This window comes from Hypanus sabinus, chromosome 8 (genome assembly GCF_030144855.1).
Source record: "Hypanus sabinus isolate sHypSab1 chromosome 8, sHypSab1.hap1, whole genome shotgun sequence".
NCBI classification, from domain to species: domain Eukaryota; kingdom Metazoa; phylum Chordata; class Chondrichthyes; order Myliobatiformes; family Dasyatidae; genus Hypanus; species Hypanus sabinus.
Genome location: NC_082713.1, coordinates 50,222,459 through 50,245,959, shown reverse-complemented (window position 1 = coordinate 50,245,959; position 23,501 = coordinate 50,222,459).

The following is a 23,501-nucleotide window of genomic DNA, read 5'->3' as shown; positions in this document are numbered from 1 at the left end:
AATGTGTCACTTTTGCTGCAGCATCATACAGTATCTCAAGCGCCTGATTACAGTTAGCCAACGGCGGTGTGTACACTGCAGTCGGGATGACAGTGGAGAATTCTCTTGGCAAATAGAATGGTCAGCATTTGATCATGAGGTGTTCAAGCTTGGGTTAATAAAAGTACGACAAAATTGCCATTTAGGAAGACCACAGAGAGTTTATCATAAAACACACACCTCTACTTTTTGCAGTTCAGTCCATCATATGTATCAAGACGACTTCGGGCCTGATTGCTATATCTGACATACTCTGAGTAAGCCAGATTTTGGTAAAACACATAACATGACAATTACTCATTTCACTTCGATACAGCAATCTTGTCCTCAGGTCTTCAGGTTTGTTCTCCAGTTTGTTAAGAAGATGCTGGGTAGCGGGTACCTCATCCCTTTGCATTTCAACCTGGCTTGGGGGTCCCATCCCCTTGCACCCATCTCGCTTCTGGTCATGGCGATGAACCTTCGTCCACTTAAAGGTGTGAGGAGTCCTTCAGAAGGGGGTGAAATCTGTAGGTCTTTAAGTTGACTTAAATGTATGTTTCTTGAAAGGAAATATACATGCTGCAGATTGCAGTGAGAGTAATTCAGAAGAGGTACATTAGGAAGTATTGTCCGTAGCCTGTAGTGTCCTGTTGTTCACTGGCACAATCATGGCCATTCAGGTAATTAGAGATAGTGATTTTAGTTAGAATTTCAGATGGAAAAACTATTAACAGAGATACAAATACTTTGGAAGTTACTTAACAGTTTTTGGCCTTCGTAACCCAGGTGCATCAGCAACATGAAATATAATGCATTTAAGTTGATGTTATCTGTCCCTCTCAGAACTTTACAATTGAATTGATTGTGTGCTGCTTAATCAGTAATACAAGTTTTCCAGAATTTTGTATAATTAGCAAAATAGCAAATTTGAGCATTCAACAAGATAAAATCTGCAGTGAAGCTTATGGAGTTACTTTAACTCCACAACATATGGCACAGTTTCAGTAGCAAAGGGTTATACAGTCCAATTTAGTGATTTAATTAGTAGAATTTAATTACATAGTAAACTTTAAGTTTGCTCGAATGAAAGATTGCTGCATTTTTTCCTGATTAAAACAGATTTGCGTGCAAGGCTCGATGAAGTATCTCATTCACCACCTCCAAATTCTTACAAGCTTTTACAAAAGTGACTGTCAAATTTCCAAGTGCTTCTGCTTCCTCAAGGGCAGTTACATAACCCCCTATAATTACTCTCAGACACAATCCAAAGATGATGCCTAATTTATGTTTTTAAACATCTTAAAGAGCAAATAAAAAATCAGATAACACTTTAACTTAAAAGTGCTTTACCAATACAGCCTTTATAATGTTGTGTGATTGAAAATTGATATTTAACCCTGATTTAAGTGACAAACGCGTGGCTTGGGAAATCAGGCCCAACACACTGCAGCAATGTGCACTAGTACAGGTCAGACACTTGATGCTAAGAACACACACAGAGTGATACAATGCCATTTGATGCAGCTGTGGGTCTTAAAGCAATATTCACACAATTGGTTTCAACTACTCCAGGCTGCTGGAGGCTGTCTGAGTCAGCAGTCTTCTGTATTTAAAGTGACATTGCCACATAACAAGACATCACCTTTGCCCTTTCTGTAGAAGGTCTACCGAGCATGGTACATACCATGCAATGAAGGCAGGGCAGGGACCAATACAGGAGGAGAAGGACCTATGTCCAAAGACTCATTTTCTGCTCTCTGACGAGTGATGTATCTGGTAGGGAATGCTTCAAAATCAGTAGAGACAGATCTGCCACAAAACCATGCCTGGACTGTTCTGCCTGTGAAGGTCAACATCGCCATCACCTTGAACTTCCTGGGCTTCCCAACAGCAGCAGCAGATCTATGCCATATTTTTGCTTCCTATAGGCTACTACATTAAAGAAGTATTAATACTTTCAACCCAAGAAACTTTATCTACTTTTTCTGTGGGATGCATAATGAAGCTGAGCATTCAGATTTACTTGCAGGAAAGGTTTATGAGGATGTTAACCAGAGGGGTTTTATCCCTGGGAACACAGGAGAATGAGGGGCTACCTCATAGAAGCGTTTAACATTATGAGAGGCATACAGATGAGGTAGATTGTAACCTAGGGTACAGCAGCCAAAAAGTAGGTTTAAGGTGAGAGGAGAAAGGTTTAAAAGGGTCAAAGGGCAACTCTGTGCGATAACTATATGGTATGGGCTGCCAGAGGAAGTGGTTGAGGCAGGTAAAATATTATCAGTTAAAAAGCTCTTGGATAGGCATATAGAGGAGTGGTGCTTGGAGGGATATGGGCTGAATGCAGTTCAGTGGGACTAACTGGGTGGGCACCAGGGTCGGATTAGAGTAGTTGGACTTGAGGGTCTGCGTCAGAGACCCTGTGGGTCTGTGCTCTGTGGGTTCAATTTCCAGCCTACTGATGGTTCAGGCAGTTCTGGGCTGCTTTCATTGAATGGACAACTTGAGGTCTACCATGAGAAGAAATGTAACAGGAGTGGAAACATCTACCTTGTAGGTTTCCCACATGCATCTTAACTCTTTTAATTACATATAAACATTTCAATTTTTTTTTACCTGGGATTTATTCAAGCCTAACATCAGTTTCAAAATAGTAATGCAGTCACGCACAAAATTCTGGAGGCAGCATCTATGGAGGGATGTAGACAGTGGACCTTTTGGGCCAAGACCTTTCACCAGCCCTGATGAAGGTTATTGGCCCAAAATGAGGACTGTTCATTTCCCTCCATAGATGTGGCCTGACTTGCTAAATTCCTCTAGCATATTGTGTGTGTTGCTTGAGATTTCTAGCAGCTCAATAATATCTTGTGTATTAAAGCAATATTTACTGTAATTTACTTTTAGCAAATGATTTGAAATAAACTATTTTCAGCAGAAACAATTGCAACTCCAAGGCAGTTAACAATAATTCCTTTCCTAATAATGTTCACAAATAATTATGCTATATTTAGCTGTTCCACAGCATATGGCAACTGGGGTTTTGTTATTTAGAGATACTATACATAGTTTTTTTCCAACCTGAACACGAAACATAACAGTTTGACCATAAAGTAGTTTGGACATTGGCTTATTTATGTGACTAAGTAACAAATGGCTTTGTGGCAATTTTAAAAGTATGCACATTGTACAAAGAGGAGAAAGAATGATCGAGTGTCTAAGAAACTTTTAATTTTTATAGTGATATTTTGCGATTTATACTTAGGACCATTGATAATATGGGTCAATTTGATACTTTATTTGGTACATTTTGCATTAAAGTAACAGTGCTGCAATCACTCACTGCAAAAGGGATCAAATGCTGCCCAACTTCTTACAGAGAAATTAAAACAAGCTTATTATAGCCAACAGGACATTATGCAGCCTGACTAAAATGGGCCTCTTCACAGTCACTTCAGAGTACCTGCACAAATGCACCTTACGAGTAATTATTATTAGGTATAAAAGATGTTAAGAACTGAATGTCTGATAGCAGAATGGTTACATTCCCAAGGAATAAATCTACCCTATCCTGTATTTCTACTAGACGTGGTGATTTCTTGGTTTAAATTCATTTATGTGACTTCCTTGCATTATTTTATTCTCCTGAAAATATTCAAACTGTACAGCATCTATCTCAATAAAATTTAATCGTGAATAGTTTCAAGAAAAGAATAGTGTTATGAATGCACCACAGCTCCGAGGGGCCGAAGGGTGCGGGGTAGCCCCCTCTTTTGTGAGAATCGCAAGAGCATTATTGGGTTGAGTCCGAGGACCCAGGAAATGAGAGAGAGAGACATGGGCATTGTCTCCTGGAGACAACGTTTGTGGTTTGGGGACTATGCTACGTGCAAGCCCTCGGGCAAAGTGGGCTGGTTGAGAGAGATTGCATCACCCCAACCTGATTGACATCTACTACCCAGCGAGTTAAGATAAAGGTGGGGGGGGGCTGTAGGGACAGCCCCTCAGACGCACCAGAAGAAACGCTAGCGATCCCGTAATAGCGGGAAGCCATTTGAAGGAAGCCACGTGCGTTCGGTTCCCTTGCCTGGGGGCTGGTGGCTGGTACCACGGAAAATGACTTGGAACTAACAATGGGGAACCAACTCCCCCGACTCAACGGATTGGCCTCATGAAGACTCGGGCAAGTTTCAAACCGTCTCTCTCTTAAACCCAAAGAGCTGCAGCTTGAAGGGACAGTGACTTTTATCTTTCCATCGGACAGTACAATATCCCCTAGACCGGGGGTCGGCAACCTGCGGCTCCCGAGCCATTTGTGGCTCTTTCACCTCTGTGCTGCGGCTCCCTGTGGCTTTGGGAAATAATTGGTCAGTATTTAATTAAAATGTATTTTATGTTAGTTTGTTAGCTTTTGAAATGTAATTCTAAATTTGAAGATTATGGTGATCTTGTACAATGTAAGTGTGGCGACACATTTTCTGACACATCCGAAACGGCTCTCAATTAGCCAGCATTCCGGCTAAGGGAGATTGCCTACGGGGGTTTGTGAGTACGTGTCTTTTGCAGCATCTGCGTCCATGGGGGCTGGGTTGAGGGAGGCTTAGAAGCAAGGCTGTTTAGTTCGAATAAAGTTATTCGACTGCAGTTTACTGACTGCTTGAACACACCGCTGCAACGTGTTTTTATCGCTATTAATATACGTCACCACTGCCAATACCTGACACCCGCCAGTGCGCGATTTCTTTAATTTTTCGATCCAAGGTAAGCCAACTATGGAGAATTCTAAAAAAAGAAAAGTGACTGAAGAAAACAGAACGTTTAATGATACGTGGACAGATTCATTTGCTTTCACTGTTGACGAGACTGGTTTACCGGTATGCTTAATATGCAATGAGAAACTAGCAAACAACAAAAAGTCAAATGTCGCAAGGCATTTCCAGAGTAAACACGCAGCCTTTGCTCAAAAATATCCGGATGGAGATGAGAGAAAAAAAGCCGTTTCGGAACTGATGCGGAAGGTTGATCTGAGCAAAAATCATTTCCAGAAATGGATGAAGTCTGGAAAATCAACGACATACGCCAGTTATATTGCCGCTCAGGAAATAGTCAGGCACGGGAAGCAGTTTACAGATGGTGAATATATAAAAGAATCTTTCATTAAGATTTCAGAACATCTATTCACGGACTTTAAAAACAAGAGTGAAATTGTGCAGAAAATCAGGGATATGCCCCTCTCTGCAAAGACTGTCAAAGACAGAACCATAAAAATGGCAGAAGACATCACAAGACAGCAAATTAAAGACATCAATTCAGCTGTGGCCTACTCGATTGCCTGTGACGAGTCTAAAGACAAAGGCGATATTGAACAAATAGCGTTGTTCTGCCGGTATGTAAACTCTGCCGGGCCACAGGAAGAACTGATTGAGTTGATACCTCTAAAAGACCAAACACGGGGGGAGGACATCTGTGAGGCTGTCTTGAATTGTTTAAGAGCCAAAGGAATAAAGACCACCCATCTGGTGTCAGTAGCTACTGATGGGGCTCCGAATATGACGAGAACGCACAAGGGATTTGTGGCTTTACTGCAGAAGTCGCTGGACAGAAAGCTGCTGACTTTTCACTGCATCTTGCACCAAGAGGCACTGTGCGCTCAAACATTTCCTCCGGAATGCACAGAAGTAATGGATGTTGTCATTCAGATTGTCAATAAAATAATGGCAAAAAGTTTAAATCACCGTCAATTCCGTTTGTTACTGGACGAGATGGAAAGCGCATATTGTGATCTCCTGCTGCACAACAAAGTCCGGTGGCTGTCCAAAGGGGAGGTGCTGAAACGCTTTGTCGCGTGTCTGGAAGAAGTGAAAACTTTCCTGGGCAGCAAAGGGCTCAACTTTCCTGAGCTGGAACAGCCAGGGTGGCTGGAAAAGCTACACTTCATGGTAGACATGACAGCGCACCTGAACACGCTGAACACAGCTCTTCAGGGGAAAGGACGCACAGCCCTGCACATGTTGGAGGATGTCTTGGCATTCGAGCGTAAGTTGACAGTGCTTGCCAGAGATTTACAGAAAGGCACTTTGTCTCACTTCCCCAATTTGAGAGAGTTCAAACAAGGTCACGACATGATAATTTCGGAGTATTTACATTCTGCAATCATCGCAATGCAAACATCGTTTGGGAAACGCTTCTGTGAGTTCAGAGAGGAAAAAAACACATTATCCTTCCCGGTCACTCCCTTAAGCATCGATCCTTCCCTACTGAATACGACTGCATTGGCAGGTGTGAGTCAACCTGATCTTGAGATGGAACTGGCCGACATAGCCGACAAAGACATATGGGTGTCCAAGTTTAGACGCTTGACAGCAGACCTTGAAGATGTTGCCCGTCAGAAGGCCGTTCTTGCTCAGAATCACAAATGGAGTGATATTGAAAACCTTCCAAATCCGGACCAACTTGTGTTTGAAACATGGAATGCTGTGCCCGACATTTATGTAAACATGAAAAAGTATGCGCTTGGAGTCCTGTCGATCTTTGGATCCACATATGTATGTGAGCAGGTGTTCTCCAACATGAACTTTATTAAAAACAAACATCGCGCACGCCTCACAGATGACAGCTTGCGATCCTGTGTAAAGATGAAGGTGACGTCATACAGCCCTGATGTGCAGACGCTGTGTGCTGAGGTCCAGGAGCAGAAATCCCATTAACCAAGTATGATAAATATTTTAATTGCCTATTATTTTATGTATATTCATATTTTTTCATTGTTCAGTGAAATAGTCCTTTTATTTTTCAGGCTGACAGCTGGCTGATGTTATTTTTGGTTTGCTGCTGGCGGAAAATTTAAGTTCGGCGTTTTTCATAAATACAAGAAGGACTCAAATAGACATTGAGTATTTTACTTAAAAGTAACTTTCAACCCAACGTCTTTTTTTCGGAGTTCAAAATGTTTTTGTTGCATGCAGAAATGTAATTTCGTTTTCTCTGCAGGAGTTCATCAATTTCATAAATGCAACACATTATAGTTTGTTTATACATAGCATAAAGGCAAAAAAAACGTTGTATGCAGTGTTATTTCATTTTAAATGTCAAACGGGTTTTGCGGCTCCCAGTGTTTTCTTTTCTGTGGGAAACGGGTCCAAGTGGCTCTTTCAGTGGTAAAGGTTGCTGACCCCTGCCCTAGACAAACGATAGAGCTATTGCTTAATTGATGATTATTATTATACCCAGGTTTTTAGATTGAGTATTGACGACATATTTTATCTGAATGTCTGTATTAATCTTATTTTTGTGCCCCTTTATAAATAAAGACTTTTAAAAATAGCACCATCAGACTTCAACAGTCCTCTCTATCTTTGCTGGTAAGTGACCCAGTTACGGGGTTCGTAACAACAATTGGGGTTCTCGTCTCGGGATTTGAAACCAAATTGGGGAGCCAGTGAATCGGGCTTGTAAGTCCAAACTTGGATCTGGTACGTGGGTAGCCAGACTGGAAACCAGCAAAGATGGACGTGGATGAATTTATGGAAAACCCGACTCTGGAGGCGCTAGAGGCGGCCACTAAATCAGACTATATAAATTTGGCGAAGGGGTTAAACCTCGCAGAGGTGAGGTCGTCCATGAAAAAGCAGGAGGTGCGAAGGGCAATATCCCAGTATTATATCGGGAAGAATGTGTTTGCAGCTGAGGTATTGGAAAATATCCCTGAAAAGGTACCAGCTAGTGGGAAGGCTCAGTTAGAGTTGGAGAAATTAAGATTGGAACATGAAATTAAGTTAAAGCAGCTGGAAGCAGCCGAGAAAGAGAGAGAGAGAGAAAGAGAAAGAGCTGAGAAAGAGAGAGAGAGAGAGAGAGAGAAAGGGCATTAGAGGTGAAAAGGGAGCAGGAAAGAGCTGAGAAGCAAAGAGAGCATGATCTTCAGTTAAAAAAGCTGGAAGCAGCTGTGAGGGAGAGGGAGGCAGAGAGAAAGAGGAAACATGACTTGGAGATGGAGAAGTTAAAGCAAGAGCAACACGGTCAGGGGTCAGACTGAGAGGAGCGGTTTGATGTTAGTCAGGTGTTGAGGTTAGTACCTCCGTTCGAGGAGACGGATGTTGATAGTTATTTCTTGCTTTTTGAAAAGGTGGCAGTGAATCAGGAGTGGCCCAGAGATCAGTGGGTGGCGTTGTTACAAAGTGTGTTAAAAGGGAAGGCACCGCGGGCAAATGCGGCGTTGTCCATGGAGGAGGAGAGTTATGACAAAGTAAAGGCGGCCATTCTCTGGGGTTACGAGCTAGTACCTGAAGCTTATAGACAAATGTTCAGAAATTTACGGAAAGGGTGGAATCAGACGTATACCAAGTTGCCCATGAGAAGGGTGTGCTCTTGGACCGTTGGTGCACCGCAGAAATAGTGGACGAGGATTATGGGCGTCTCAGGGAGTTAATTTTGATTGAGAAATTTAAAGGTTCTGTTCCAGAGGAGATCCTGATGCACTTGAATGAGAAGCCGAATAAGTCCATCTCTGAATTTGCTAGGTTCGCAGATGAATATGCCCTAACCCACAAGACAAAGTTTTCCTCAACAAAAAGATACCCGAGGGACTGTGGGAACGATTGAGAAAGTCCGCCGGCTGAGGCAGAGGTCCCGCCGGGAGCTAGTGGTAAGGTCGAGGGGGAAAGGCCAGACGACCAGAGATTTCAGGGCTTAACCTGTTTTAATTGTGGGAAGAGCGGGCATGTTGCGTCTCAGTGCTTTGCTCCGAGGAAAGAGACAGGAAAAGGGAAAGCAGCAGTCCCTCTCGGATGTGCAGTGGTAATCAGTAGATCAACAAGAGAGCCCCGGGTAGACAGAGTACGTGAAGGGTTAGAGACTTGTCTGTCACACGGAACCGTGTCTGTGAGGGAGGGAGACCCACCAATTCCCGTACGAATCTGGAGAGACACGGGGGCTGAGCTGTCATTGATCAGCAGTAAGGTACTAGGAGTTTGGTCGAAAGACGAGAATGGTAGCTGTACAGGGAATAAGTAAAAGGATAGAAATGGTAGCCTTACATGAGGTCATTATGGATTGTGAGCTGGTGTCTGGACCCGTAGAAATAGGGGTGCGATCAGAATTCCCGAGAACTGACGCAGACGTCCTTCTCGGTAGCGATTTAGCAGGTGGTAAGGTTTGGGCAGCCATGATGCTGACTCGCCGACAGGCGAGTGCGGTGGCCCCGCCCCTAGATTCCAAGATCTATCCCGCATGCGCGGTCACTCGCAGCCTGCCGAGAAAGGCAGCTGAGAACGAGAGCAGTTTAAATCTGGCCAGTTTTGATTTGGCCGAGACGTTTCTACTGACCCTGTACCACGAGGGTTTAGAGGGTGGTAAAACGAAGAGTAGTAAAGTGAAAGAGGGTAAGGGAGCGGAGGTAGATCTGCCTTTAGTGAGGAGAAAGGTCCTAGAGGCAAAAAATGAAGATGAGGAACCGATAGAGCGGTTAAGAGGTCCAGAGTTGGACAGGGATGATCTGTCTGGTTTGGCAGAACTGTTTGAGGAAGTTGAAACTTCTAAAGGCGTTCCCGATAATGAAATGAGGGCAGCCCTAGACGAAAAGGGTGCCCTTACCTCGAAGAAGTCTGCTGGGTTGGCAGATGAGGTTGTTTCAGCCTGCGGGGTTGAGTTTACTCCAGAAGGGAGTTGCCCAGAGAGTACCTGGGAGAATTTGAAAAGGGTACGGGTATTGAAAGCCTGGAAGAGGCCAGGCTTTGAGTGTGTCCAAGATGGGGATGCACGTGGTACTGAACCTAGTAACGGAGCTCAGAAAAAGTCTGAGGTATTTGATTCAGTGCAACGGGGCGGCCGTCCTTGTGGGTCGGATAGACTTGGTTCAGTGGGAAAAGGGTTAACCTTGGTAACAGTGGGAAGTGAGAGTTCCCAGGTGTTTGTGCTCGAAGGTGTGTTCAAAGTTAATGCAGAATTTAAGAATGGGGAGATAAGAATTATTATTGAAGGAAACGGAAAGTCTGTAGTTCCCAAGTCGAATGAAGAAATTTTAAACCTGGCAGATCACTTACAGAGTGAGCCGGGAGATAGCAGGGCCCCCCACTCTATTGTTATGCCAGGATGGGGTGTGAAGAGGCCGAATTCGAAATGCTACTTGAATGAAGAGTTCAAATTAAAAACCAATAGCCTGAAGGGTCCTGACGAGAGGGCTAGCCACCTGTGTAAAATTAAAGAATTGGGTGGAAATGGTCTAAGTTTGGGCCACGGTGTTGATAAAATAACCCCTATGAAAAAGGCGGGCGGGCGTTTACCTTGCCAGATTACTCAAGTTCCCAGCATGGGAACTCACCGGAAAAGAGGCGACGGTTAATGGGGATGCCATTTTAAATAGCAAAGCAGGTTGTACGGGATTTCGCCAAAGCCTGTGAATAATAAAGACAACCCCCTTGGAAGCCTGCCTGTTCAGTGAAAATGACCGAAACGATTAGTATTCACATAAACTTTTGTAGATGCACATAAGCTAAGATCACAACTCCTTAGTTTTGTTGCTAAAAAAAAAGGTGGTTATTAAGTTGAAGTCTGATGCTACAAGACTTTAGCAAGGTACAAGATGTTAAAATATTAAAGGAAATGCCACTGTAATCGTTAACCGTTTGTATGCTGAATTGAATGTATCACTGTATTACTCTGTAGAAAAAAAAACTTTTGTATTGTGTTAGCTTCTAAAACCCTGTAAGACTCTGTATTACTTCGTTTCACCGCTGGTGAAAATGCTTTGAAGAAAGGGGGTGTTATGAATGCACCACAGCTCTGAGGGGCCGAAGGGTGCGGGGTAGCCCCCTCTTTTGTGAGAATCGCAAGAGCATTATTGGGTTGGGTCAGAGGACCCAGGAAATGAGAGAGAGAGACATGGGCATTGTCTCCTGGAGACAACGTTTGTGGATTGGGGACTATGCTACGTGCAAGCCCTCGGGCAAAGTGGGCTGGTTGAGAGAGAGATTGCATCACCCCAACCTGATTGACATCTACTACCCAGCGAGTTAAGATAAAAGAGGGGGCTGTAGGGACAGCCCCTCAGATGCACCAGAAGAAACGCTAGCGATCCCGTAATAGCGGGAAGCCATTTGAAGGAAGCCACGTGCGTTCGGTTCCCTTGCCTGGGAGCTGGTGGCTGGTACCACGGAAAACGACTTGGAACTAACAACGGGGAACCAACTCCCCCTGACTCCACGGATTGGCCTCATGAAGACTCGGGCAAGTTTCAAACCGCCTCTCTCTTAAACCCAAAGAGCTGCAGCTTGAAGGGACAGTGACTTTTATCTTTCCATCGGACAACACAATATCCCCTAGACAAAAGATAAAGCTATTGCTTAATTGATTATTATTATTATACCCGCGTTTTTAGATTGAGTATTGACGACGTATTTTATCTGAATGTCTGTATTAATCTTATTTTTGTGCCCCTTTATAAATAAGGACTTTTAAAAATAGTACCAGCAGACTTCAACGGTCCTCTCTATCTTTGCTGGTAAGTGACCCAGTTACGGGGTTCGTAACAATAGAAAAAAAAGAGAAAAGAATCTTTCATTAGATTCAAGCCTGTATTCTACATCCTAAATAGCAGGTTAAAATTGGAAGCTTTTGTTAAACATCACCCCTTATACAGCAACTTCTCGATTTTTCAACAATGAAAATGGTCACCTCAGTGTTTAGACTAATTCATGTCATCCAATCTGTCCACTGATCTCAGTATTCTAAGAAACTAGATGGATTTTACAGAAGCAAACCAATGTATTTCTTGATTGTGGGTTCCTACTACAAATTTCAAAAATGCCATTGGCCATGATCTCAGGCAGAATTGAATGAATATTGCTCTTTTCTGTCTAGGGTCATGATATTGTCAGATTGGATGGCTGGAGGAGGTGGGCGGTGGGGAGGTAGGGAGGTAAGTAGGGAAATGGGTCTGCAGGAGGATGAGAGTAGAGGCTGGAAGGAATGTTACTGCTGAGATGGGCGTTTTGGAAGGGGGATGGTGCAGAAATTGGGGCTTCGAAGCAAGGTAGTTAGAATTATGTAACTGAAGCATATTGTCCTTGGAGTGACAAACAATATTCTTTTCTGGAAAAATTTTGTTTAAGTCCTGTATTCCTTCAAAATGAGCACTGCCAAGGAAATGATGTGACCCATGATGCAACTGACACAGAAATCTATCAGGGGTCCAAGGAAGAGCTTGGTAATGTTTCCAGTCCTGCCGAAGGGTTTCGGTCCAAAATGTCGACTGTACTCTTTTCCATAGATGCTGCCTGGCCTGCTGAGTTCCTCCACCATTTTGTGTGTGTTGCTGGGTTTCCAGCATCTGCAGATTTTCTCTTGTTTGTGATTGGAAATAATTTTATCACAGTTTATTCCAGGTTAAGTTGATTCTTAATTGTAAAAGAATTGCATGCTACATGGATGAATTTTTAGTCTACTGTTTGATTGATCAATAACAAATCTGCCAGGTATACTTACATGATTATTGTTGAATCTCCTAAGGCATTACTTACTAACAGAAGTGAAAGTGAGAAGTCCCTGATGAATTCAGTAGAATCTTACCCCGACAAATACTTATAAAATAACAAATTTACTAAACATTAGATTTCAGGGAAGTAGCAACAATAGAAGTGACGATTAAGAAACATATGGCATGAGAAAAACATTGAATGACAATTTAAAGCATAACTTACAGTGAATTAGGAGCTCAGATACATTTGGGATGGTGACCATAATAAATTCTGCAAACTAGTTGTGATTATATACTAAATATTCCAGATTATTAACCCTTAAGATAAAACAGAGAAAATGGAAGGGGAAGAAGGGAAGCTTTATTGCTTATATACTCTATTGCAGCGTTAGCAAGGAAGGGGAAGCAATTAGTAAAGAAACTGTAGTTAGAACTGATGTGTAAGATAGTATTTAACTGTAAGTGGTATATCTGCAGCCCTGTGATCATTAATGAAGCAGCAGCATTAATTCAAAGATTAGAGATGATTGCTGAAAAAGTAAAAATATTTTAGTTGGAGACTTTAGTCAAAAAAAATGGGAAGTGAAAATGATATTGAATTTCCTGAGCAGCTTACAGTAGTGGAACCAATGAGAAGGCAGACCATATAGAACCAAGTAATAAGCATTGAACCTGGCTTTGTTAATAATCCATTTGTGAGGGGAATAAATCTAAAGTTTTCATAATATGTATTCATCAAAATAAAAGATGATGAGATTGTGACTTTTCAGGTTTTTGAAAGAATGTGTTGCCGTAGATAGGGAATTTTTCCATTGGTGGTAAAATTTGGAACAGGAGAATAAAGCAAGAAAATCAAGGAAGATGAGGGCCATGGACAGGCTGGAAAAAGAGCATCTGCAAGATTCCCTTCGACACACATACCATTGTGACATGGAAGTATATCATTATTCCTTATTAGTGCTAAGACTGAATTCTGGAACTTTCTACCAGACAGAATTGTGGGAACAGCTTCACCAGAAAAATCTATGTCATTTCAGTACGAATTCACAGCTTCTTAAGGGCATCGTCCAAATGAATAGAGAAAAAGTAATGACAGGTGTATGATCATTAAGGTTTAAATATTATGATTAAGTATATCATTATTGTCAACATTACAAAAAGTTGTTAACTTTCGATCGAAGTATGGATGCTGAAGGAACTGGAAATGAAGGGGAGTATCTCTAGTTATATTAAATGGAATGCCCCCTTTATTCAAACTCAGTCTCTGGAAAATTACTCCCACAGTGCCTGAACTGTCTGGTTATCAATCACCATTACATGAGACAGTGGATTTGACTGAGGATAATCCAAAGCTGATATGAAAGCAAGCAGCATTTAATTATCTGAGATTGATCAATAGTTCAGAATGACTTTTAAAATGGAAATGGTTAGATTGAGAATCACAGCTTTAACAACAGATGGAAATGATCTTTTACTGTTGTGCTTTTACTAAGTATTGTCAATTGCTGAAACTCTCTTATAAAGTGAAAGGCTCTTAGCACTGCATAAACACTGCAAATAGATCAATAAAGTAAGCAAGAATTAGCTCAGAAAGGAAGATAATTCCACAATCAAAGTCAAATTGTTGCTTGTTTATTAGATAATTCTGAAGCTGTGAGACACATTATGCTCAAAGATAAACAGAGATCTGTTATTATTATATATTAAGGTATATTTGGACTTATACATGTGCAAACTTTCAACTAAATGACAGTTTTCAGAGATCTAATCTTTCACAGGGTTAAAAATGAGCAAAAGAATGACCACTTTTGGGTCTCTGGATCAGACTCTGGCAAGAAATAGTCTGTTTTCAATTACACTGATGACTAGGTGATGGATGTATAAGATTTACCAAGTGCCACAGTCAATAATGTGTTGGGGTCACATCCCTATAAAAATCAGTCAGTCTTTTCTAAAATTCAACTCCTTTTCTCTTCAATATTTCCCCTGTTTCAAATGTGAAGCAGTTTTTAACATCAGCTAAAAGTAACACTTCCTTGATAATGGAAGTCTAGGAATACTACTGCACTTGTGAAAAAAAAATGACTGCCATGGCAGAGCTCTACTTCCAAGTACTCTATTTTTATTTGGAATAATAAATAAAATTATTACTAGCTAATCCATATGAAAAGCAGCATATGGCAATAAGCTTAAAGAGTGGATTGTGAGGCTCAAATATCAGTGGGAGATACAGTTTTCCAATCATGGGCAATTGTATCCGTGTTGTGGGAAGAGGAAGCTGTTCCGCTGGATTGGAGTTCCCTTGAGCCAGGATAGAACTGAATGAACTGAACAAGTATTTTGGGTTGTGGTCACAACATTAAATTAAATAGTGGGAATGGTCAGATGAGGAAAAAACTTGAGGAAGCTGCAGAAAAAAAACTTGACAGTGAGGGAAAGCAAAATGATAACCAGAGTGTAAAAGGAAGAGACAAAGCATAAACGTGTAACAATAGATTCCCAATTAGAGTCAGTGTGAGCAACAATGTTAAAAAGACAAAACTGAAGGTACTTTATCAGAATATTCAAGATTCAAAATCTATTTATTATCAAAGAATGTATATTATATAACCTTGAGATTTGCTCGTTCCCAAGTAGTCAAAGCAAGAAATCTGAAATAACCCAATATAAAGAAAAAAAAAGACCCACAATCGATGCGCAAGAGAAAGATAAAAAAACACAAATCATGCAAACAATTGAGGTGAACAACAGTTTTCTGAACTAAAAATGAATCCTCTGATCCAAACCCAGAGTAGGCCCAAAGCCTCTCTTATCAGTTCACCGTATTAGCAGCATGGAGCACAGCTGCTGGGGCAGTCTCATAGCCTCAGTGCCATGGACATGACCATCGCAGAGAACAAGTGAAATCAGCTTCTGTCCCAAGCGATTCCCTGTCTTTTCAGTTTATCTGGGCCAGCGCTTAAATTGACCTCATGACGGAACAGCAAAAGGCTCCAGTGGCCTGGAGAGTCCAGTGAAGATCCCAGAGAGCAAGTGAAATCGGATCTCGCCTCGCATTTGGGCCGGCGTTTTAATTGTCTGAACAGCACATCATACCTTGCACTGGAACCCTGTGACACCGGGCCTAGTCCACACCACCCAGATTCTGTCGCCCAGCCCAAAGCTGTACTTAAGCTCTTCAGATCAGCTTGGGATCTGGAGCGATCCATCCTCACACATGGGCCAGCTACAAAGGCGTCTATCTGCAACACACCATCTTGGCTCATCCCCCAAATTCAGCCTGCCATCACTCGCTCCTTCACTGTTTGCAACGATAACACAAAAAGAAAAGTATTTTGAGTGGTGTTTTTGTCAGGTTACTTACCTTTTTGACGTTTGGTAGCACCATCTTAACCTGAAGAGAAATGCACAATATTCTGAATCACATAGAAAATATGATGGCAATAAATAGAAATAAATATGCATAATCCAAAAAATATTTCAGAGATGGGGTTGTAAAGTGACCAAGACTGGGAATAAAATATTCCAGGATTGTTATACATGAGAGGAGATACACAAAATGGAACAGGGAGAAGGGTAGTCTTGAAGATAAAGGAAGGAATATAAGCACCAGAAAGGATCTAGGTTTGGAATCAAGCAGCAAAAACTATTTGAATGGTGCTAGGTAATAGATGGAGAGGGCAAACATTGCTTGGAGTTGTTGATAGGCCACCATACCAGAACGATAAAAATCTAAAGGCAGTACTCATTTAATAAGGCAGTATGATAATCATTGGTGGACTTCAATTGATATATAAATTCAGAACATCAAACTAGAAATAACACTATGGAGAATAAGACAGTAAACTATACATGCAATTGTTTTATAGAGAACTATTTTGTGTATAATCTATGTAGGATCTAGTAGGGTTTGTAAAATGACAAAGGCATGTTAATATCTTGAAGAAAAGGAGCCTCAAAGAAGATAATTTTTGGGTTGGTCAGAGTCATAGAACATAGAAAATAGAAATCTATAACATATTACAGACCCTTCAACCTACAATGTTGTGCTGACCTACTCTAGAAACTGCCTAGAATTACCCCACCACATTGCCCTCTATTATTCTGAGCTCCATTTACCTATGTAGCCTCTTAAAATACCCTATTGTATCCGCTTCTACCACTGTCACTGGCAGAGCATTGTATGCACCAGCACTCACTGTGTAAAAATCTTACTTCTAACATCCCACTTGTACCTACTTCCAAGCACCTTAAAACATGCAATTGTATATAACTATGCCCCCTCAGGTTAGCCACACAATCAATGCCCCTTGTTATGTTATACACCCCAGTCAGGTCACCTCTCATTTGCTGTCTTTCTAAAGAAAAAAGGCCCAGTTCACTCAACCTCATAAGGCATGCTCTCCAATCCAGGCAACATCTTTGTAAATCTCCTCTGCACTCTTTCTGGGGAAACCATGTTTGAGTTTTCTTTTGAAGTTGTAACAGCAGAATAGATAAATGTGATCAATGGATGTAGTATTCTGGATCCTTAAGAAGACCTTTGATAAGGTACCACTAAGACTTGGAAATAAAATTGAAGTTCTTGGGATTGACACAATATATTGGGATGGATACTCAATCCATACCATTACAATAGTGGAATGGATTGAGTACTTGTTAACAAAAGAAAATAGGTAGTAGTATTTTTTTATGTGGAGCACTGGGTACTGAGGGAATCAGTGCTGGGTCACAGCTGGTCACAACCTATATCAATAACTTAGAAAATGTCAAATTTGTTTATGATACAAAATTGGGTAAGAGTGTAGAGTTTGAGGAGGACACAAAGAGCCCTCAAAGGAATATGAGCAAGTAGGCGAATAGGCAAGGAGAAGATAGATAAAAAATAATTTGGTAGAATGTGAAATTCTGTACAAAAAATAGAAAACAAAGCATTTTTACATGGTGCAATTAAAAAAATAGTACAACAAAGAATTACATGACTAAGTGCAAGGGGCGAGAACTGCTTAGGATGTAACTCTTTGAAAGATGCACTCTGTCAAGACACAAATAGACAGATGTGTACTGGCAATTGCTCATGAACTGTAGAAGCTGACATGAAACTGCTGCCCTATTTTAATGAAAAGAGAAGTTATGCAAAACAGATGGGCAATCACTTTACCGCCCAAGTGGTGAAGGTGAAAATTAACTCCCTCCCCCACCAACTTCCACAACCATGAGATATCACCAAATTATAGCAGTCTTGAGACAGGATGAAGTTGGCGTTTAAAAATACTCACAGTGCTTTTACAAACAATTTTGTAATTCCCACATTATTGGAATATTAACACAAATTTACTCCATATATTACGGTATAGCTGCTTATCGCACGTGTATTTATTTTTTAAAACTTTTCAGCAACATTTCCAATTTGTGAGATGCCAGGTACTATCAATTCAGTTCAACATCAGGAAGAATGACACACAAAACAGGCACACTGATTTTCCATTAGCGAGACTACCATGAAAACAATTAGTTTTGAAGAATAATACTTTAGTTAAAAGTAGACTGTAAGTGATTTTGAAGCTCCTCTATACAAGCCGTGGGTTAGGAGAATTTTGCCTAAAGACTTGTCCCTTAGCTCTCATAAGCACCAGTCACTGTAAACACTGAGGAATAATATTTACTGAAAGATACCAACAAGATCCTGAGAGGCAGGAGGAGAACTTCTTAAAAAAAGCACATTGTATGAACAATCATTTCACTCCTTACTTTCTCAATAATTCACATGGACATTTGCCTTTATCTCCCTCCGATACTTTGGAGGTAACAACACCAACACAACTTTTATTCATATAGAATCTTTAATCTTATAAAATATTCCCAGGTACTTCAATTGAATGTTGCCTGAGCTACACAACGAGCTGTTACTGTATGTAGTAGAATTTATACTGCAATTCATAAATGAAAAGGGAAGTACAGAGGTGGAGAGGTTTAAGGAACATTTCAGAGTCAGGACATTGGCACCTGAAGTTATGGCTACAGATAATGGAGTACTTAGAATCGGTAAATTGTAAAGCAACAGGAAAATGAGTCGGATATTTATCCCTCAAACTTGTCCTGAAATTCAATATGTAGTGTGACCTAATACCATACAACTAGCCATATCACTTATTTCTTCTAGATAACAAAAATCTTTACCCCATACTTAATTATTGATTTTGCATCAATGGGTATTTGCAATGGGTTGTTTTGAACTTCTGCTTTCACAGTTAGGACATCCAACTAAGTTTCAGACTTCGTCTACATCTGCCCAGAAATGATTAATTCCTACTCACGTTCCATTAACTTGTTGAAAAATTCAGTCCAATGACCTTTTACAAAAATACAACACAAATTTATGTAAATGCAGCTCATAATTTAACTATTATACTGTGATACAGGTTTTGTTTCTCTGAGTTTACACTGCATTCTTACCAAAAACAGAACAACTTATTCAAATAAGTTGGAATTAGCCTTACACAAAACTTTGGCAGCTGTTTTACATCAGTCGATTTCAAACAGCATAGCATGATCACAATTAGTAAAATGTTCAGATACCATTACATAGTTGACTAAACCCAAAGGAGGTGGTCCAGTTTCTTGTAACTTTGCAAGATTAGTTAAATTTGTAGAGAAAATGCATCAAAATAAACATCAAAGCATTACCAATGGAACAGCTTCCTCTCCTCTACCGTCCAATTTCTAAATGGACATTGAACCCATGAACACTACCCCACAACATTTTTTTTAATTTCTGTTTTATTTTGCACTACTTATTTTTAACATAATTATTTACTAGACATATATATACTTACTGTATATTTCTCTATATCTATTTATCGTGTATTTCATTGTACTGTTGCTGTAACGTTAGCAAATTTCTTGACACATGCCAGCGATATTACACTTGATTCTGATAGATAATAAATTCCACACACAATTAAACAGACACTGCATATAGTGGAACTACCATTCAAATAGCCAAACAGCAAATGTAATGGTCACTGATACAAGTTATTGAAGTACCTTATTGCTTAATTTTTTAGGCTCCTCCTGGGCGCTCAAATAGAATTGTTTGGGTTAATTGTTGACTTCTGTAGCTCTCCCGACTTCACTCGCAACCCCCAATTCTGTACTTCTCTTCTCGCTAACTAGTGCTATCTCAGAGCACCAGTTTGGCACTTGTAGTTCACAACTAGCCTAAAGACTTGTGTCATAAAATAACTGGGGCTCTCAGCATTAATAATGAGTGGTTGTGGGACCAATCTCCTACTGGTTTTCTTAAACGATGTGAAAGGTTTTCTCCTGTAATTCAAACTGTTAATACTACGAAGCAAGCTTGAGTTCATTCTTTAAGTGAAAGCAATGATGATAAAATACTAAAATCATTTTGCAAATGAATACCCAACATACAATCTTCACAGCATGAGGTTTAGCAGAGCAGTAAATGTCAAAAATGTCTACACTTCCCATAGTTTGTTGCCCAGGTAATTCTATATAAATGTCTCAGAAGCAGTGAACATGCCAGTTCCTCAGTGAATCTAAACAATAATGAACCATTTACTACAATAAATCATATGCTCCAATGATACTTTACATTAACGTATGTTTGAAAGCTCGACTCTGCAATCAGGCAGCATCACTAGTCCATAAAGCTGGATGTGATTATCTTTTGATGAGTTGCTCTTAATGAATCACAAGGCACAGGTGCATAGTGAATGTGAGTTATTGATTCACTGTGAAACTGCTGGTATGAGCAGCAAAAAAAAAATCACAAATGTAAGGTTTATTTTCTGATCACATTCTTCAAATAAACAGGTGGAACTCAGGCAGACACCATTAAAACATTAGGAAAGACCTAAATTGATGTATCTGGGTAATTTATACACCACATATATTTATGCTCATGTAATCAAAACAGAACTAAGTAGCTCCCATAGGAATATCTGTATTATTTAAGTCAAGAATGGGAGCATCAAGCCAACATGTGTCCAATTTTTCACAATTCCGCCCACTGGACCACTGAATAATAACCACAACTGTTGGAATGAAATAACCCCACTACACATTTAACTTTGATTATTATTTTAGATCTATTTTAGTGTATTGCAAGAAGATTAATTAATCATTTCATGGATAAATGACTTTTAAGGAAGATGCTCATAATGTATGATAAAATTAATTGGTCAACTGAAAACCAATGTTTAAATCTAAACGAAGCAGGCTAAAGTGTTCAAGCTGGCTATGGAAGATTGGAAATCACATTAAAAACATGATAGCTAATCTGAAAGGGATAACATTTAAAAAGGTTGTAGAGGTTAGAGTCAGTATACACTTTACATGGTTCCCCCAGGTCATGGTCTCGTGCTGCTATAACCCATGCACTTCACGTTTCAAAATGATATGCATTCAGAGGTGCTCTTCAACACAGCTCTGTTGTAACACACAGCTATATGAGTTACCGTTGCTTTCCTGTCAGCTTGAAACAGTCTGTCCATTCTCCTCTGACCTCTCTCATTATCAAAGTGTTTTTGCTCACAGAACTGCTGCTCACTGGATGTGTTCTTTAGTTTTTTGTACCATTCTCTGTAAACTCCAGCGACTATTGTGTGTGAAGATCCCAGGAGATCATGAGTTTCTGAGATACTCAAACCATTCCATCTGGAACCAACAATCACTGCATGGTCAAAGCCACTCAGATCAAATTTCTTTCCCTATTCTGATGTTTGGTGTGAATCTCTTGACCAGGAATGCAAGCTTTAATGCATTGAGTTGCTGCCACATGGTTGGCTGATTAGATATATATATATATATATATATATATATATATTAATCAGGTGTACAGGTGTACCTAATAAAGTGACCACTGAGCGTCTTTCCATTTATACTCAACCTGTAAAATAGTATAGAGCAGTTAAAGATAGAAAGGACATCAAACATGATAAGGAAAGTTTCAGAATTCCAGAAAGGATAGTTGAGAAATTGAGACGGAAAGTTAAGGAAGAATACAAAAGCAAAGAGATCCTTTACAAATTGAGATGGGAATATTTATACTGTGGATGGAGGAAGGGCAGAGAAACTAATGAAATACTTTATGACTACCTTCACAGTAGAAGACACAGAAAACTAGGAAAAAATGGACAATAACAGATCAAAAGTGAATGAAGGATCAAAAGAAATTATCAATAGTTGAAGAATAGTTCTGGAGAACTGAAAGGAACTGAAGGCCAACAAACTTGGTGACTACTATTTCAAATTTTTGAAAGATTTGATGTAGATAATTATGAGCTGATTGTCATCTTCACTCATTCCATAGGTTCTACAGATACAACAGATAGCAAATTCAATGTTATCATTTCAGGAAGGAGGAAGGAAATAATAGATTAGTTAGTGTGACATCAGAAAGTAAAGGAAATGCCAAAATCTATTATTAAAGAAATGACAATGTATTTGGAAAATAACAGGCTGGGCAGAGTGAACAAGTATTTATGAAATGGAAAGCAAGGATGACAAATCTTATAGAGTTTGTAGTGAACTGAAAGGCCAAGGGAACAGTAGAGGATACAGTATTTCTGAACTTTCAGAAGGACTTCAACTAAATTTCTACACAGGTTTTTAAATAAAATTTGGACACATGGATTGTAGACAATCTTACTCTGACTTCTCATCTTTTTCTCTCCAGTCCTGATGAAGGGTCTCAGCCGGAAACATTGACTGTACTCTTTTCCATAGATGCTGGCTGATCTGCTGAGTTCCTCCAGCATTTTGTGTGTGTTGCTTGGATTTCTAATATCTTCAGATTGTTGAATCTTGATTGGACAAGGCATCAAAGGTTATGGGGAGAAGGCTGGGAACTGAAGTTGAGGAGGAGATAAGAAAAAAGGATCAGCCATGACTGAATGGCAGAGCAGACTCAATGGGCCAAATGGCTTATTCTGCTCCTACATGTTATGGTCTTATGGATTGTCTCTTGTTTGTGATTGCAGACAATATACGGCAGAAAAGGGAGAGTGTGAATAAAAAGTAATTTTGGGTTATGATGCTCTGACTTGAGGGGTGCTGCAGGGATCAGTGCTAGAGCCCCAGGTATAATACACCCAGGTCACTGACAATGTTAAAAAAGGGTGGTACTGTGGATCACAAGGAGGATGTGGAGTGGCTTTGATGGGTTGGGGAAAAGAGAAAAGACAATCTAACTTAATGGAATATAACATGGAAAAATTGTGAAGTCATCCTTTTGATAGACAGAATGGAAAGTTGAAGTGTTTTCTAAATGACAAAATATTGCATTGGTATTAAATGGCATCTTGTACTCTTAGTATATGTTTATTAGGAGTTACAGGAGGTGCAGTAAGAAATTAACAAGTTGTCCATTACCACATAAAGACTTAAGTATGAGAGTAAAGACATATTATGCAATTGTTCAGGGCCTTATTAAGACTATATTTGGAATATTGTGTACAAGTCTGGTTTCCCTTTGCAAGGATAAGCTAATTTAAACAAAGTACAATTAAGTTTCACTAGTTTGATTGTTGGGATAGGGGTTTTGTCCTATGGGGCAAAAAATAAACAGATCTGGACCTAAGCTCTCTAAAATTTAGAAGAATGGGAGATTATCTGATTGAAACATTAACACAAATCAATCTGCAAAGGCTGGCAATTGAGATCATAAGTACAAGACAAACATCAACTGTTCTTTTCCTCTCCATAGATGCTGCCTGACTTGTTAGTTCCTCCAGCACTTTGTGTTTTGCTCTGATGGCATGAACACTGCTTTCTCTAACATTTGGTAATTTCCCTCTTACCTCTTCTTTTCTCCTCACCTGCCTATTCTTCCCTTATCCTTCTCTTCCTCTTTGTGTACACTGAGATCTCCTATCAGAATCCTTCATCTTCAGTACTTTATCTCTTTCAGCTATCACCTCCAAGCTTTTCAATTCATTCTGCCCTCCCTCCCTCCTTCCCCCTCACCTGGTTTCATCTGTCATCTGCC